This window comes from Balaenoptera musculus, chromosome 1, assembly GCF_009873245.2.
Source record: "Balaenoptera musculus isolate JJ_BM4_2016_0621 chromosome 1, mBalMus1.pri.v3, whole genome shotgun sequence".
In the NCBI taxonomy this organism is placed as follows: domain Eukaryota; kingdom Metazoa; phylum Chordata; class Mammalia; order Artiodactyla; family Balaenopteridae; genus Balaenoptera; species Balaenoptera musculus.
The window spans coordinates 150585660-150602525 of record NC_045785.1 but is presented as its reverse complement, the minus strand read 5'-3'; the positions used below and the strand labels follow the sequence as shown (position 1 = coordinate 150602525).

At 45.7% G+C, this 16866-nt stretch overlaps 1 protein-coding gene across 5 annotated transcripts in view; it reads right to left on the bottom strand.

Annotated features, from left to right (window-relative positions):
- Window positions 1–16866, bottom strand: part of ATP2B4 (ATPase plasma membrane Ca2+ transporting 4) — a 90984-nt gene that overhangs the window by 64748 nt on the left and 9370 nt on the right. The window lies entirely within an intron of this gene.

The following is a 16866-nucleotide window of genomic DNA, read 5'->3' as shown; positions in this document are numbered from 1 at the left end:
CGTTCATCTGAAGGGAGCATCTTGCTAACATCTTTATAAAGGTGTCTTACGGGCTGCCAGTTGCGCTTAACCGTCAACCTGGCACATTGCCTTGGGTCAGTAGACCCTAAGAAATATCTAAAGAAGAAAATCAGAAGTGAATCCAGTGTGACCAGAGGATACACCAGAAGCAGCCAGTCCCGTGGGCCCAGGCCCTGATGGAGCTCTGCCTGGGGGCCAGATCTGCCCACTGTTGGCCAGGCTCCTGCCCCTCACAGCCCACAGGCTTTCCCTTAACAGTTCTTCCCAAGTAGCACTAGGCTTGCCTTCCCCTCAGCACACTCTCCTCCAAACCCATTCTGCCTAGGCCTTAATTTCCTCATCTGAAAAAAGGAGATGATGAGAGTAGCTGGCCTCATATGAAGTTGAGAGGGTTATTACTTCTTTTGTATCCAAAGGCCCATTGCCTTTGGATGAAGATCAGTTGCATTAAGAAGGTTTTGCAGAATGGAGGCAACCAAGGCTGCCCCTTTGTCAGAGGCTCACAGTGCCTCTGGCCACCTTGTTCCTATACCTCCCAGTACTGGGTCTGGATCCTGGCTCTGTGTGCCAGGAAGACATTGATACTCTCCATTCATGGACCTCTCCATAATCTCCAACTTTTGCAGCTTTATCTTGGGAATCTGTCTGCCTGAGGTTTTCTGTTAAGTGGTGTCAGGAAAACTGAGGAGAAAGGCAGAAAAGTTCATGAGAGTCAAAGAAGATTGTGGTAAGAACTCACATCCGGGTACTGCCTCGTAGTTTCAAAGCACTTTGATGTGTGATCTGAAAGCAGTCTTTTAAGATAAACAGGACTGATGATATTATTCCTTCTACAGACTTTATAACACATGGTCTTAAAGGTGACATGACTCAGTTAAGGCCACGCAACCACAGGAAGAGCCTAGAAGCTAAGACATACTACATGCTACAAGTTCCTATAAAGAAAGTGGAGAGAAACAGGAATAAGAGATAAGAGAGCAGCCTATATAAAACAGTCAGATGATTTTAGGCCCAACCCAGGATGTTGGGAGATTCCTGTCCTGATGAGCTCAGAGGATTAGTATAGGTTCTCCCACTTCCCCTGAGAAGTAACTGTGAGACATGCTGAGGGTATGTGTGATGACGGTGTGTGTCATCATCTTAGCCACGGACACCTTGAGGGTACAGATTTTGGTCCACATAAAGGCTATGCAGCTCTGGTGCATTGAGGGGGTGTGAAAGGGAGAGAAGCAGAGAAGGGAGAACAAAAAAGGGTGGAGGAAGATTCAGAGAAAGGAAGAGAGCCCTTCCCTTAAGGGAACTCCCAGATACAGAAGTCTAAATAAAGAAGACAGGATACGTCTCTATTAATAAACCCTACGATTATAGTATAGTACACACAGAAATACTGACGTGCCAAGCAGGAGACCAGAAATGACAGAGATTGATGAGAAGAAATATAAAAAACAAAAACATACGAACAAAAACTTAAAAATATAAACAGGAAAACCAAAGTTGCTCTAGAGTCTCTAGACCCTTTGCCTACAGCACTGAAAACAGAGCATCCCTGGGGCAGCAGTAGGCTCTGGACCCAAGAATGCAGGCAAAGGCAAGCTTGTAGCCCCAGATAATCCCTTCTCTCCTTTGCCACTAGCACTTCTGGGTTCAGGTGACGTCAGCACATTATGTACCTGTTGGGAAGAGACCTCTGGAAAGGTGAAACCCCAGAAGAGGCTTCAGAGCAGAGTTTACAAACAGCACACTTGGCTGCACCCTCTCCCACCATCTGGGACAGTGACACCCCTCCGTGTTCTGCTGCAAGAGGCTGTTCTCTCCGTATTATTGCAAATTATGATATGCCCAAAGAAATTCGATTAAAGAAAAGAGAGCAGGGACTTCCCTGGTGGCGTAGTGGTTAAGAATCCGCCTGCCAATGCAGGGGACACGGGTTCGAGCCCTGCTCCGGGAAGATCCCACATGGCGTGGAGCAACTAAGCCCGCGTGCCACAACTACTGAAGCCCGCATACTTAGAGCCAGTGCTCCGCAACAAGAGAAGCCACCACAATGAGAAGCCCGCGCACTGAAACGAAGAGTAGCCCCTGCTCACCGCAACTAGAGAAAGCCCGCGTGCAGCAACGAAGACCCAACGCAGCCAAAAATAAATATAGGCATAGGCATCTGCTTAGAACAGGTACAGCTAAGGCCTTCCTGACCCATGACGGAAATACAGGGTATCCAGTCTTTCTAAGGACCTCATATACGATCTCATTTGATCCAACAAACTAAGTGGATACTACCACCCTTATTTTACAGAGAAGAAAACTGGTTAAATACCTTGTCTAGGGCCACACAGTAAAGCAGAGCCAGAATCCAAACCCGAGTTTGGCAAAGGCCGTACTTTTCCCACATTATTGCCTTGAAGGTGCTTTCCAGACATGAGGGTTCTTTTTCTCAGGGACCAGTCACCTTTTAAGGTATAGTGCAGTGATCAAGAGCACAGGCTCTGTGGGCAGGTGGGCCCAAACCCCAGATCACCATCACTACCTGTTTGACCTTGGGAAAGTTAGTTAATGTCTCTGTTTTTCCATTTTGGCACTGATAAAATGGGGATGATAATAGTAACCCCACTTAAAATATTTCAAAAGATTTTGAGATAACTGAATAATCCATGTAAAGGCACACAGTGCTGCCACACAGTAAGCACTCAAATATAATTATTGTGGTTATTATTTAACACTATCAATCAGCCCATTTCAACTGTTGGGTCTGGAGTCACTAGAGACCTGCTCACCTTCAGAAGGTGAGTGGAGAAGCACTGCAGTATTTCCCTTGCTTCTGCTTAAGGAAGAAATGAACACCTTAAGGTCATCCAGACTAATCTCTTTTCCAGTGTTAGAAACCATTCTCTTCTTACTGCTCCCTAAAGCTCTTACTCTCTCTTATATTAAACTGGGATCTAATTTGTGATCTCCACCATCAAAGTGATTGGCATGCAGTCTCACAATCTTACAACCACCTTTTTTAATAGCTTTTTTTTTTTTATCCCCTTTCAACAGTTGCAGAAGTTGAGGCCCAAAGTCCTATAGTTAACTAAAGTCCTATAGTGGTCAAGCCCGGCCATGAACCCAGGTCTGCCTGAATCCAAAGCTCCTGCTCTCAGCTATTATATGGATACTTCTGCATCAGAGAAGAGAGGGAAAGTCTACTACATGGAAGAGGGGAAAGCAGGTGTGGTTGAATTCCAAATACCTGGATTGGAATCCAAGCTCTGTGACTTTGCACAAGTTCCCTACCAATAGCATCTATCATTTAGTGAGCACTAAGCATTTAATGAGCATTGTCATGTGTCAATCACTGTTTGACTTATTTTCACAGATAAGAAAATTGAGGGGCATTTATGCTGAAAACCACAAAGCTCCTAAGTAGAAGAGCCGCCGAGTTTCATTCTCATGCTGCCTGATGCTTTTCTTTTTATCGTGTTTCTCAGAGACTCAGTTTGTTCATCTTTAGATAGGGATCAATATTCACTCCCATTTAATTCATTTTTCAATAAATGAGTGCTTACTAAGTTCCAGATCTTGTTTTAAGCACAGACATATAGTAATAATAGAAACTGACATTTTAATGCCTACTTTGTGCCTGGTACTCTTTTGTATATTACCTGAAATTATGAAGATTAATGATTCACAATGACTAACATGACATCTACTCAATAAATGGTAACAGTTATTATTTTCTTCCATAGCATAGCCTTAACCTTTTTAAACTGTAACATTTCCTATTGTCTTCATTCTTTTCTTTCTTTCCATTTTCTTCCCCTCCACTAGTTTGGAAGTTATATTATTCCTAGTTTTTTAGTGTTAGCCTAGAAATCTTAAAATCCTAGAATGTATATTTAACTTAAAAACTTCTGATAATCAATATCTTTAACCTCTTCCCAAACAATACTCGGACCTTAGAACACTTAAACTCTACTTATCTTCCAATTTATATGCTATTGTTACTGGCAATTTTAATTACAGCTTCACTTTATTGCTATAAATTAGACACTGTTATCTTTATTTTCTTTGTGAGTAATATTTAGATTTAGCACCATGTTTACAATTTTCTTTGCTTATCATTCTTCCTTGTACCTTCCTTGTGGGTAATTTTTCTTCTTCTTGAACTATTTCCCTTAGAAGTTGCTTTTGTGGAAGGCCTATTGGTAGAAACCTGGTTTTGTTTGTCTACAAAGGGCCTTATTTTGCCCTCATTCTTGGAAGATTTTCACTGATGACAGAATATTGTGTTAGCAGTTTTTTGCTTCAGAACTTTGAAGATATTATTCCACTATCTTCTCGCTTTTACTGTTGAGGTTGAAAAATCTGTTGTCAGTCTAATTGTCATTCCCTTGAAGATAATTTATCTTTTGGGTTACTTTAAAATTATCTCTGGTGTTTTGTAGTTTCATTATTGTGTGTCTAATGGTGAATTTTATTTATCCCTCTTGGGATTCATTAGGCCTCACAAATATAATGATCATACTTCATCAATTCTTGACCACTGCTGCTTTAAACATTGTCATACTCTTATTTTCTCTATTATCTCATTATGGAGCATTAATTAAGTGTATATTGGGATCTTTTTTACTCTATTCCTGGGGTGGGGAAACTATACAACCTGGGCCAAATCTGGCTTGTTGCCTGTTTTTGTAAATAAAGCTTCATTGGCACACAGCCACATCCATTCATTTATATATTGTCTGTGACTGATTTCATGTTACAACAGCAGAGTTGAGTAGTTATGACAGAGACCATATGGGCCACAAAGCCTAAAATATTTACTATGTGGCCAATCTCTGATCTATTTTCTATGCCTCTATACCTCTTCCACATTTTCCATCTTCATCTCTTCCATCTTCCATTGTCTATAGTTACTCAGAAATATCTTATAACTCGTTAATTTTATCTTTAGCTGCGAAATACTACTTTAAGCTATTCATTGAAATTTTAATTTCTTTTGTTGTATTTTTTTCATTTTTAGAAGTTCTCTCTGGATATCTGCCTGGTCAATTGAGTTTCCTGTCCCTGCATCATTCTTTCAATACCCTCCTATTTCTTTTAACATATTAAATATATTTTAAAATTTTCTATATCCAATAACTCCAATGTCTGCAATTTTTGTGGGTCTGATCTGTGAAGTGTTATTTCTGCTGTCCAACTTCATTGGTAATCAGAGCAATGCCAATCAAGACCACTAAGAGACACTATTTACACCATTCAGTTGGCAAAAATTTGAAAGTCTGATGATACCAGGCACTTGAGAGGACATGGACCAACAGCATCTCTTACACTTTACTGGTAGAGGCAGAACCACTACAAACATATTGGGAACAATCTGTCATTATCTTATAAAGCTGAATATTCACATACTAAGACCTAGCAGTTCCCTTCTGAGACTGATACCTAGGAGTGACTTGCAGAGAAAAACATGAACAGGAAAGTTTGTGGTAGCACTTTTCATTATGGTGAAAAAGCGTGATAGCTTCGCTAATGGAATATTACATAACAGTGAAAACGAATGAACTGCAGCTACACTCAACAGGGATGAATCTTAGTATTATAATATTGAATGAAAATAAGCAAGCCCCAGAAGACTGTACACAGTATATATTTTTAATAAAGAATATGAAGATTAAATAATATATTTGTTTAGGCATACGTATGTTTATCCAAAGAATGGTAAACACAAAATTCTGGATAGTGGTTGGGATGGGTGATGAGGTAGGGGGATAGCATAGAAAGGGCTTACAGGTGGATGCAAAATATGGGAGTGATCTCATTTTTGGATTGGGTGGTGAGTTCAGGCGTCTTTAACAGGTTATTAAAATACATTAATAACCTATATAAATAAGTAGCAAAAGAGAGACATGCATAAACCAGTGAAGAAAATGTATCATGAACCATCCATTTTTGTGCACCAGAGAAATAAAAGGAAGAAAAAGAGCTAGAGATCAGAGAGAGAAGAAAGAAAAATGTTTCCAGTATTTCCGCCAGCAACATTTTTTAATCTGCGTGATCAAAGTCATGGATCTACCAAAAGTTAAGTTAGCAAGACTCTTTTAGATAAGATTTTCTGTTGTCGATTTCACGGTCTAAAGTTGCCATTTAACAACACAGTCAATATACTGCATTTGACCATGTTAGCTAGTAACATATCAACCAATTTAGAAATTCTGATTTTGGGCGTGGGGGTGGAGGGTGGGGGGGCGCGGGCGCGGTGTCGGGTAGAGGTGGGAGTAAAGGGAAGCAGGGCAGAGGGCTGATTTGCATTATTCCTCTAGAGACCAGAGAGCCAGAAGGCGGGAGGGGCACAGAAGGAAGGTGGGAGGGAAAGGTCGGCAGTGACCTGGTCCCCCGCTTTGGGTGGGGAGAGGTGGAAGAGAGGCATTTCATTTCACAATGGAGGGAGACAGCAACTGGGGGCAGAGGCCTAAGCGCCAGTCTCCTCTTGGATCCAAAGTAAAATAGCTCGGGGAGAACCCCCACCCCTTCCCGCCGAGACTGACTGGGTCCTCTTGCTGCCACCAACCCCACCCAGACAGGGAGCTCTATGCACGCTCTGGGCGCGGGAGGCCAGCGATGAGCTCCCGAGCCTCCGCCAGCACGAAATCCCCGGCCCAGCCTCCACACGCTGCCGCGCCGGCCTCTGTACGGTAGGCGGGCGGAGCCCCAGGGTAGCAGCTGGGCCGCCGCAGCTGCCCGGGCCTCCCCTTCCGCTCGCTGGGCCGGTCTAGCCCTCGCCCTCGCCCTCGCCCTGGCCCGGGGCGGCCGGGTTCCGACGTGTCGCAGCTCGGCTCCCAACGCGCCCGGGCCCGGCCCCGGCAGCAGCTGGGGCAGCAAATGCCTCGGCCCTTTCCAAGTCTGGCTCTGCACCAAAGCCCGGGAGAAGGCGGGCGCCTCCACCCCTCCGCCCGGGATTGCTCAGAGGAGGCAGTGACTCATCGCGCCGTCAGGCCGGGCAGCCCCCGGTCCTCCCCCAGGACTCTTGTCCTCCCCGTGCCACACCCCGGGGAGGAATCGCCACCCTTCAGCCTCGGGAACCCTTCCAGGTCTCACCCCGCCCTTCACCTAGCCTCCCTAAACACTCGAGAGCTCAACCCTGCGGTTTCAATGGCTCAGCCGGCTGCTCAGCACAGTTTCCTCCAGAGAGCCCTGTCCCGGCGCTGCTGTGACCGCTGGGCGCAGGGCCGAGCTCCCCACTCTGCCCAGCACGCGCGCTTCACGAATGTTGATTTTCAGCGGCTGCATGATGTCAGAGGGCAGGGACAAATACTGGGGTGATTCTAGATGTTAGCATCCCAGTGGAAGGGAAGGCTGTGTTAAATCTGAGAGCCTGTGACACAGGACACTATGGTGCGTATGCAGAGTGCGTGATCTCCAGTGCTCACTCCTCCACGCTGGGATGAGGGAGAGGTCAAACTGGAGGGCACCGCACTCATGTGGGGAACCTGGGCCCTAGAGTAGGGTGTGACCTGGTCAGGGTACAAGTGGGGACTGTGTGGATTCCCTGCACTCAATTTTTCTCGTCTGTAAAATTGAGGGAGTTGAGTGATAGCCCCTTCCAGTTCTGATATAATAGGATTCTAGGATTTGTAGTCTTAAACACTGGTTCATCTTGACATCCTCAGGAACACCTCTGAGCTCTAACAGTGTACTTTCACACATGTATAGTGCTTTTAACTTCTCAGAACACTTCTATTTAGATTCTACACTCTCCCCCTAGATTATCTATTAACGATTCTCATGGTTAGAAACAAATGACAAATGAAGAAACAGAGGTTCAGAGGTTAAGGGGTTTGCTCAAGGTCACGCTGTTAGCTAGTGGCATGGTCGAGTGGAACTCCATTAAGGGGCCCTTTTTAGTGCCTCTAGAGTTCCAGCTTTTTTACCTACTTTGAGCAAACCATTCATACTTGCTGGGTCTCACCCTCCATCTACAGCATGGAGAGAACCCACCCTACCTAAGAAAGAGGGCCCAAATTTTAGATGAGCTGGAGAAAAGGCCTTCCAAACCTCAGAGGAGTCACATGAGTGAGGAGGGGCTTCCCCACTCAAGAATCTTCGTTGTACAAAGTACTTTTACATCCATTGTCTCATATGATTCTTGTAATGATCCTGTAAGGTATTCAGAATTATATTATCTGACACTTTAAGGAGAATGAAAAGGCTGAAGTTTAGCAGTTGGGTGACACCTGCAATGATAACACCCAGTCTGTTATCTTCCTGTGTTATGGCAGGAGGTTCTGGAGTAACTAGTATAATAACAAAGATTCCTCTATTTCATAATGGAAACCAAAGCATCTCCCTCCATCTTCCTCATCTATCTCCCTAAGATGGCCTAGGAAGGAGGAAGGTACAGGGATGAAACCTCCCTAGGAAGGAGGAAAGTGCAAAGGTGAAACCTCCCTGTGGGCCAGGGGACAAAATGGTGGAAGGCTTCCCCAGAGTCACGTAGGGAGGTGGCACCAGCTCGTGGATGAACCCAAGACTTCGTGTCCCAGCCCTTGAGCCTGCACTGAACAAGTGCCAACATTCTTCGGATAAGCCTATATCCATCATGGTGGTCACCAAGACTCTTTGTCACTCTCAAATGTATAATTGCTGGTTTGTGCAACCTCTAAGAGGCTGACATCGTAGGCTTTCATTCCAAAGCATCCTAACTGTTGAGGGGTGTTGAGCTGCCTACCAAAAGCACAGGGACTTTCTGTCTCCATCATATGCACTCGACCTTGTCTTTGTCCCCAGCCCTACGTTTGCTAATTTTGGTGGTGGTGACAGCCTCTTGCTCTTCCTAACTCCTTTCTCTCTGCCCCTCCCTGATCTAGTCCTCGATGATTATTTAAAAGACAAAAACAAAAAAAACCATTTCTTTTCTTTAAAAATACAGCCCAAGATGGGACTTCCCTGGTGGCACAGTGGTTAATAATCTGCCTGCCAATTCAGGGGACACAGGTTGGATCCCTGGTCCAGGAAGCTCCCACATGCCATGGAGCAACTAAGCCCTTGCGCCACAACTACTGAGTCTGTGCTCTAGAGCCCGTGAGCCACAACTACTGAGCCCTCGTGCCACAACTACTGAAGCCTGCACACCCTAGAGCCCACGTGCTGCAACTACTGAGCCCGCGTGCCTAGAGCCCATGCTCCGCAACAAGAGAAGCCACCACAATGAGAAGCCCGCGCACCGCAACTAGAGAAAGCCCGTGCACAGCAATGAAGACCCAACACAGCCAAAAATAAATAAAAATTTTTTAAATAATTGAAAAAATAATAAAAAATATATACAGCCCAATATAAAGTATACTCAGCCTCTTTCACACATACCCATTTAAGAGAAAGAAAGCAGGAAAGCCATGTGGTTCTTTCCAACCAGGGGCTAGTGTGAGAGCAGGAGGAGCCAGCCTCTCTGCCGTTAATGAGTAATTCCACTCACAGGTTTATACGGGGCTTGATTTAGGGTGTTCCACATCTTCTTCCAGAGAGCCCGGCCCTTAACGGAGCCTGCGTAAAAGGCACTTTACATTTTTAACTCTCACTTCAAACACAAGTTGGCCTGGACCCTCATGTGGGATCCAGACACACAAAGGGAAAGAATTTTCAAAGGCAATTCAAGAATTCCAAGCTTTCTCCCCTCTCTGATCTCTTCATCCCAGGTTCAGACCCCTGTGCCCCACCCAGGTTGGCTCCAGACTGTCAACTTTCAAGGCAAAGGGTGCAGGCAACAGTATCTTTATTTCCCTTCCCAAATCACATCAACCTTTTGCCTCAGGTTGCCTGCTATTATTTGATTCCATGGACCATATTTTTAACTGACTTGTGGCCAGTTTCTTAGGATGTAGGAAAATGCTCATGACTTAGTATTGGGTAAGAAAAAATTTGAATCAGAAACTTGATATTCAATGTAGTCCCAATTTTGTTTTAAAAATGTTTAGAGTCACCTACATATATAAAAGAATAAAAGAGAATACACCAAAATGTTAACAATTATCTCTGGACTTATGGAAGTCTTACTTATCCCTTAAGAAAAGCATGCAAACCAGAAAGTACGAAAAACAGATTCTGTGAGTGGGTATGCAGGGGATGTTCTGCCTGCTTAGGGTAAGAGAGAGGCAGAGTTGCCTAGGGCTTAGACAGGATAACTAAGGAACTGAGTGAGAAACAGCCCTGACTTACACTGGGGCACAAGTTAGCTTCCAGTTAGACAAGGGACTTCGGGATTGGCCAGCCCTGGGGAGCTCTGAAGTGCAGCTGTTTACAGCAACAGGTGCATGAGATAAGCTGAGTAAGTTAACAGGAGAACGTGCACTTCACCAATCTGAATACAGCTGGAATCCTGGGTTGCCTCATGTTGTATTTATTCCAATGGTCTGATCTGTTTGTGCCCAAAACACTAGTGGAGGTTGGACAACAGAAAGAAGTGAAAAGGGAATTACCACCATTGCCACGGTTCTAAGATGGAGCCCCAGCCCTCCTCCCCACCTTGTAGTGGCCATGTAAAGTTATACAGAGGCAGCAGCCCCAGGGAGCCTCACAATCTCTCAGCAGGGGTCCGAGGAAAAGGAAACAGGTGAAGTGGGGACAGCTTCCTCAGACAGGCTTAACAATTCTTGGAGGCCAACTCCCTAAGCAAAGTCTCCTGGGGCACTGGCTACTGTTTCTTTTCACAACCCAGTCACCAACCTCCCAGGAAGATCCCCCAGTCTCTGCCACCAAGCCCAGCTGAGCTGTTACCCCCTCCTAGGTGCCCTTGCCTCCACCCTTAGAAGTTTTGCTTTCCCCATTCTAGGTTTGCAAATTCAAATGCCTACACAGACCAGGCAGGCACAGAAATGAGTGAAGCAGGCTGAGCGTTAGGCAGTAGGCAGCAGGGAGAGGAGGAGTCCGTGGCAAACTAGAAAGCATACGCGTGTCTGAATGGGGCGGCAGGTACTCGGTTCCTGCTAACTGTTGCCATGGAAAAAAGGTAGGATTTTTGTCAGACTTCCACTTTTGGAGAAGAGGCAAGAAATTTGGATTTCTATGGGAAATCTTATCTTTAAAATTTGCTAACCAGCTCTAAGTAATCTGCAGGGTTGTTTGGGTATGAGGAGAATTGGGAGTTAAAACATCCCTGCAGTATACTTAGGCCAGACTATTCATTTTGCACCTGAACAAACAGCAGCCCCGATCTATCCCCAAAGTGACAGAGCAACTTAAAGGGTTCAAATTCCACGTCTCGCAACTTCTAATCTAGAACTCGTTCCTCTAGACCACCCTGCTCGTCATTAGGGGTCCTTCGCAATTATTCAGCATGAGATGATGAAGTGTTGAACAGGGATGGTGACCCTGGGAAGAAAAAAGGTAAACTCTGCTGTGATCTTAACTCTAGTTTACAGAAAAATTTCTATTTGTTTATTCAGTCATTCATCCATCCAGCGTTTACTGATGATCATTCCTTGAACCAAGAACTGTGCTAAACACTGGCTAAACAGAGCTAACGAAGGCACCGCTCCCCCCTTCAAGCAGCTCACAGGCTGTGCGTGGGCTAGGCTGATGCTGTAGCCAGAGCCGAAAAAGTTGACACGTCCCGGCAACCACACTGCCATAAGCCTGCTCACACGAACTTGGTTAATACTCACATGCTCACTTCTTCTGAAAGCATCTCCTGTCACTGGATGCCATCCCTGAGAGACTGGGAGGGGGCTAGAGAATCTCCTCCACTCCAAGAGAGCCTGGAGCACTTAAGTAATCCATAGGAAGCAGGAGCAAGAACCCAGCCTCTCACTGCCAAGCCCCTTCCAGCTCAGGGAGGGCAAGTTCTGGTTCATGCATTACCTTGGCCAAGCTGCCACTTCATACCAGCTAAAGTTTGTGTGGGTGCGTAGTGGGCAGAGAGGAGGAGATCCCAGACTGGGACTCTCCGGCCTGTTTAATTTTTAAAATTTATTTATTTATTCATTTATTTTTTGCTGCACTGGGTCTTTGTTGCTGTGCGCGGGCTTTCTCTAGTTGCAGTGAGCGGGGGCTACTCTTTGTTGCGGTGCGTGGGCTTCTCATGGCGGTGGCTTCTCTTGTTGTGGAGCACGGGATGTAGGCTCACGGGCTTCAGTAGTTGTGGCTCACGGGCTTTAAAGCACAGGGTCAGTAGCTGTGGCACACGGGCTTAGTTGCTCTGTGGCATGTGGGATCTTCCCGGACCAGGGCTCGAACCCGTGTCCCCTGCCTTGGCCGGTGGATTCTTAACCACTGCGCCACCAGGGAAGTCTCCTGGCCTGTTTATTAAGTAGCCTGCTTGGCAGCTGGCAGATGATCTGCATGATAGCAATGGCATCCTTGGGCCACAGCTTCTACAACCAAGTAGAGCACTGTCACCCAGTCTGGCTCCCTGCATCAACAAGAGATTTCCCGGCATGGCTTTTACAGTATCTACCTCCCGGGGGAGGAATGCAAGGCAGGAGCAAACAAGGTGAGGTGACTGTAGCTCTCCACCTGCCACTCTGCCTTATTTTGCCAGAACTCTTGCTGTGCAAGGATCAAGCACAATCTTGGAACTGGCACTGAGAGGGTAACCTGCCATGTGGAAATGATGGGAGTCCCCAGTCAGCCCCTAAAGTCCTTTGGTGGAGAGTTGCAGGAAGCTGGGGCCTTCTGGGCCTTTCAGTTACCTGGAGACAATGGGCTATGACCCTTTTATAAAGGTAGTCAGCCCAAAAGTTAGCAGGGAGCAGGTGGGCAGGCTTGTGGGATCCATGGAGAAGGAAGGGAGAACTGGAGGGATGGAAGAGGAAAAACTGAAATTCAACAAGGACCTACTATGGGCCAAGACCTCAGAACATGTAGCACTATTTATTAATATGTTATCCGCTTTTTTCAGAGAAAGTTGAGTCCAGTCACATGGAAAAATTTGTCCGTGGTCACAAGGATGGCAAGGCAGACTTGAACCCAGTTCCGTTTGACTCTCCCAAATCTGGGATTGGGAAGGTTGTCTGGGTGATTGAAGACAGAGAGCATTGCTATAGAGAAGGGCATGGGAAGAGATTCAGGATTTAGTAAACACTGGACCCTGGGGCTGAAAACCCAATGGAAATTAGCATTATTTTCTCTAGGGATAGAGGAGCTTGGCAACCTGTTCCAGGTTGTGAATTTTCCAGTGTTTTGGAAATCCTGTTCCAGTAAGTGAATTTTCCAGTGTTTGGGAAATCTCCTTTCACCTGCTCCCTTCACAGGGCTAAGTGTCTTAGGTCAGATGTACAGGACAGGAGACACAGATGGATATAGGGCCATACTTTCCTTTAGACTCCTCCATGTTGAGGGACTGTTCCTAATGTCTCCCATCAAAGTAGAGTTGAGCAGGGATCAGAGGCACACCCAGAGGGTTACCCCAGTTATTTCAGTGGCCCATCCTCCAACAGTTAGAATATTACCCTTTTCCCTCTGACCACGGGAAGCCCAGGAGTACAGAAGATACTAAAACAAAATCCACTCAACAATTTTTTTAATTGAGCACTTACTATATGCCACATACTATTTTAGGTGGGATACATAAGTGAACAAAAAGAATAAGATCTTTGCCCTCATGGAACATACATTACAGCAGGATCAACATAAAATATCTTTTTTTGGTGAGTCTTGGTTAATAGAAAGGGTCTTAGTGTCAGACAGGCCTGGGTCAAATATCAGCCTAGCCCTAACTTAGCTTGCTGAGTGTTAGCTTTCTTATCTATAAAATGAAACAATGACACATTGTAGGGATGTTGTAAGGATAAAAGATAACGTACATAAAATGCCTGGCATATAGCAGAGTTCAAAAATGGTATTCTTATTTTTCCAGGCCCACCTGAACATGCAGATTCTGGGACAACTCACATGCTCTCCTCTTTAGGGGCTGCATGCAGGGCATCATCTCCATGATGTCCTTAGTGACAGTCCGGTGTGGTAAAGAGCATACTTGGGTTTGCATCTACCTAAGGTCAAGGATTTCCCCTCTAGAAACATCTGCTCCCACCCATAGCCCCTGTTGAAGGGATAGGCCTGGGTGGTCATGATTTGATTAGTCCACACTCTCCTCAAGCAGGCCACGGATAATTAGCAGGGGTGGACATTGGACCTGAGCTGGAAATCAGCATCTCTTGACATTTGGATGGAGAAACTGAGTTAATTTACTTTGGAGAGTTAGGCAGGAAGGTCATATTGGAGAAACTGAGTTAATTTACTTTGGAGAGCTAAGCAGGAAGGTCATATCAATTTGGAGATTGAACCTGTTGCTTGGTGAACCACAATGGGTGCTGCGCATGTGGACCAGGAGGCAGAGAAGAGAGTGCTAGCACTTCCAGAGAAAAGACGCGGTCCACCGGGCGCTGCACTGCCTGATGCTAATCCTGTGATATTTCTCTGTAACCTCCTAAAGCCCCCTTTTACTTGTGCTTCTTTGGGTTGGTTCTGTTCTGCAACCAGATGATGTCTAAGACACATCCAGTATCTGTCTCAGACGGTGGTTATTGTGACATAATTTGAAATCAGCGTATTTAGCCGACATTCAATAAATGCTGTCGAATCTCTCCCTATTCTTGTCAACCACTCAGTCACTCAGCAATGGAAAGAGGAAATTCAGAAATGGGCTACACTTGGGTTGCACCTCAGCCTGTGTTTTATGAACATCTTTACTAATCTGTAAAATGAAGATAATACTAGTATTACTTTACTGTCTGCTAAGAATATTAAGTGATGGGACTTCCCTGGTGGCACAGTGGTTAAGAATCCACCTGCCAATGCAGGGGGCACGGGTTCGAGCCCTGGTCCAGGAAGCTCCCACATGCTGTGGAGCAACTAAGCGCCTGAGCCACAACTACAGAGCCTGCACTCTAGAGCCCATGAGCCACACTACTGAGCCCACGTGCCACAACTACTGAAGCCCACGTGCTTAGAGCCCATGCTCCACAACAAAGAGTAGCCACCACAATGAGAAGCCCGCGTGCCGCAACTAAAGAAAGCCCGTGCACAGCAACGAAGACCCAATGCAGCCAAAATAAATAAATTAATTAATTAATTTAAAAAAAGAATGTTAAATGAGGTAATCCAAATTTAATACCTAGCACATAATTAATGGATGTTAGCTCAGACTATTACTTCTACTGTTGTTATTATTTAAGATGCAACAAGTGTTGTTTTAGATCTTGATCTAGGCAAGGAGAGAAGACACGGTAAGAGCAGAATCTGGAGTGGACAGTGAGAGATCAGAGAAGGATGTGCTGGCAAGTGGCGTCAAACGACTGGGCAGTAGAGGCGACCGAAATGCGAACTGGAAAATGAGACGGGGGGCACTGGAATAATAAGCCTTACATACATCCAGCACTTCAGCGTTTACCCAATGCTGTCATCTACCGTATCTCATTTGTCCATCACAACACTCTACAGGGTAGATAAGGAAAGGTGATATTATATACACGTTATAGATGGGAAAACTGAGGTTCAATAAAGATGTGTATAACATGTATCAACTGAATCTAAATCCACTCTTTTATCCTTCAATATCACACTGCCAAGTAGGGTGGAAGGGCTGAAATGAGAAGTAAGGATTGGAGGAGAAACTGGAGGGTTTCTCTTGAAGCTTATTTTTTCATTCCGAGGTTCCATTCAGATGGAACTCTGCATATCCCTGCAACAGAATGTCTCTGCCCCATCAGATTCTGAGAACATAAGCAGGGGATTACAAAGTCAGATGACACTGGGATGCCAGCCCAAGGACTGGGTATACGAGGCTGGACCAACACCCAGCTCCAGCACCAGGCCCTGGCCCAGAAGGCAAAGGACAAGGGCAAGTCCTTCATCATCAGGCCACAGTCTCATTGGTAACACAGGGGTGCCTCTCCCAGCTCAATCCTTCATGGAATCTAGGCCTTATCTTCCTGAGTTCGGGGGTTAAAGGTATTCTCCAAGAACACAAATGCAAGTTCTCTGGAACACTGCTACAATCAGAGCTTGCTGTGGGCGCCCAGGCTCAGGATACTTGCCCTTGAGCTGAAAGTAGGTGATTTTTAGTCCTTCCCTGACTTCTGGACGCCACTTCTCTCCAAATACTAACATAGCACCTGGCACACAGTTTGTTGAATGAACAAATAAATAAATAAACAAGCAAATGAATGACAGATTGGCTCTGGCAATAAAATCGATCTGTGCTGTCCCATTACAGTGGCTCAATCCTGCTGATTCTTAGCCCCAAAATCAGAGCTCCCAGCCAACCTGGGTTAGTCAGCTCCCAAGGAAGAAGTGAAGGTCAGAGCGCTTCCCCTCCACACTCCTTCCGAGAGGCCACATCCTGAGAAAAGGGCTGGGCTGGGGACACCCAGGCAGAAGGAGGTCCTTTTCCAGGACTTGTGCTTCCCCTCTTCATTATCCTGCCTCTCTCAGCTCAAGGCCCAGCTGCCTGGGAGGGGCTGTGGAAGAAAACCAGGTCCATCAGGAGCTACACAGTGATAAGGGTGGTGCCAAAAGTGCTTCTCCTTTGCATACTCTCTAGTCCTAATGACCTTAATTGTTAATAATAGCAGCAACAATAGCAATCACAGCACAGCACTTTTATGGTTTCTAGCATCTTTCTTCCAAAAAGCTTCTAGCACATGACTTCATTGTGTCACACGTCATCCTAAGAGGGGCTGGAATAATTCTCCCAGTTACACGGGTAGAGAAATTGGGTACCAACTCGGTTTGGTATTGATCTGGCTCACGCAGTGATGCACTGAGGGGCTCAGGGGCCCAGTCACAGACTTGGAGTGGGGAGAACTGGGCTTGGCCTCCAACTAGTCTGGTGTCCTTGGGCAAGTCTCTAGTTTTCAGTTTTCTCACTTGGGA